Raw genomic sequence first — 1,989 nt, 5'->3', positions numbered from 1 at the left:
TGCAAAAATACTCAATAAAATTCTGGCAAATAGAATCCAAGAACACATCAGAACCATTATCTTCCATGATCAAGTAGGCTTCATCCAGAGATGCAGGGATGGTTCAACATAGGAAAATCTGTCAACATAATCCACCATATAAATAAACTGAAAGATAAAAACCACATGACCATTTCACTAGGTCCCGAAAAAGCATTTGACAAAATACAGTATCTCTTCATGTAAAGGTCTTGAAGAGAACAGGGATACAAGGAACATACCTAAACATAATAAAGACTATATACAGCAAGCCAACAGCCAACATCAAATTAAATGGAGAGAAACTCAAAGAGATCCCACTGAAATCAAGAACAAGACAAGGTTGTTCACTCTCTCCATATCTATTCAATATAGTTCTTGACATTTTGGCTAAAGGAGATCAAGGGGATACAACTTGAAAAAGAAGATGTCAAACTCTTATTATTTGATGATGATATGATAGTTTATATAAGTGGCCCCAAAAATTCTAGCAAGGAACTTCTACAACTAATAAACACCTCCAATAATGTAGCAGGATACAAGATCAACTCAAAAAAGTCAGTAGTCCTCCTTTATACAGACGATAAATGAGCCAAGAAGGAACTCAGAGAAACATTACCCTTCACAATAATCAAAAATAGCATAAAATATTTCTGAGTAACTCTATCCAAACAAATAGAAGACTTGCATGGCAAGAACTTTAAATCTTTGAAGAAAGAAATTGAAGAAGACACCAGAAAGTGGAAAGATCTCCCATGCTTTTGGGTATGTAGAATTAACACAGTAAAAATAGCAGTCTTACCAAAAACAATCTACAGATTCCATGCAGTACCCAGCAAAATTCTTCACAGACCTAGAAAGAACTGTGCTCAACTTCATATGGAAAAATAAAAAACCCAGGATAGCCAAAACAATCCTGTACAATGAAAGAACTTCTGGAGGCATCACAATCTCTGACTTCTAACTCTACTATAGAGCTACAATACTTAAAACAGCCTAGTATTGGCATAAGAATAGACAGGAAGACCAATGGAACTGAATTGGAGACCCAGATATTAATCTACACATTTTCTAACACCTGATTTTTGACAAACAAGCAAAAAATATCAAATGGAAAAAAGAAAGCACTTTTAACAAGTGGTGCTGGCATAACTGGATATCAACACGTAGAATGAAAATAGATCCATGTCTATCACCATGCACAAAACTCAAGTTCAAATGGACCAAAGACCTCAACATAAAAATAGTCACACTAAACCTCATAGAAGAGAAAGTGGGAAGTACACTTGAGTGCATTGGCACAGGAGATCACTTCCTAAATATAACCTCAGTAGCACAGACACTGAGAGAAACAATTAATAAATGAGATCTACTGAGCCCGAAAAGCTTCTGTAAAGCAAAGGACACAGTCAACAAGACAAAATGATAGCCTACAGAATGGGTAAAGATCTTACCAACCCCACATCAGATAGAGGGTTTTTTTAATTTATTTATTTATTGAGGATTTCTGCCTCCTCCCCGCCACCGCTTCCTATTTCCCTCCCCCTCGCCCGATCAAGTCCCTCTCCCTCATCAGCTTGAAGAGCCATCAGGGTTCTCTGGCCTGTGGGAAGTCCAAGGACCCGCCCACCTCCATCCAGGTTTAGTAAGTTGAGCATCCAAACTGCCCAGGCCCCCCCAAAGCCAGCACGTGCAGTAGGATCAAAAACCCATTGCTTCCTATTTCCCTCCCCCTCGCCCGATCAAGTCCCTCTCCCTCATCAGCTTGAAGAGCCATCAGGGTTCCCTGACCTGTGGGAAGTCCAAGGACCCGCCCACCTCCATCCAGGTTTAGTAAGTTGAGCATCCAAACTGCCCAGGCCCCCCCAAAGCCAGCACATGCAGTAGGATCAAAAACCCATTGCCATTGTTCTTGAGTTCTCAGTAGTCCTCATTGTCTGCTATGTTCAGCAAGTCCGGTTTTATCCCATG

Source organism: Microtus ochrogaster, chromosome 10 (assembly GCF_000317375.1).
Source record: "Microtus ochrogaster isolate Prairie Vole_2 chromosome 10, MicOch1.0, whole genome shotgun sequence".
Taxonomy (NCBI): domain Eukaryota; kingdom Metazoa; phylum Chordata; class Mammalia; order Rodentia; family Cricetidae; genus Microtus; species Microtus ochrogaster.
Note: the sequence above shows the minus strand (reverse complement) of the source record.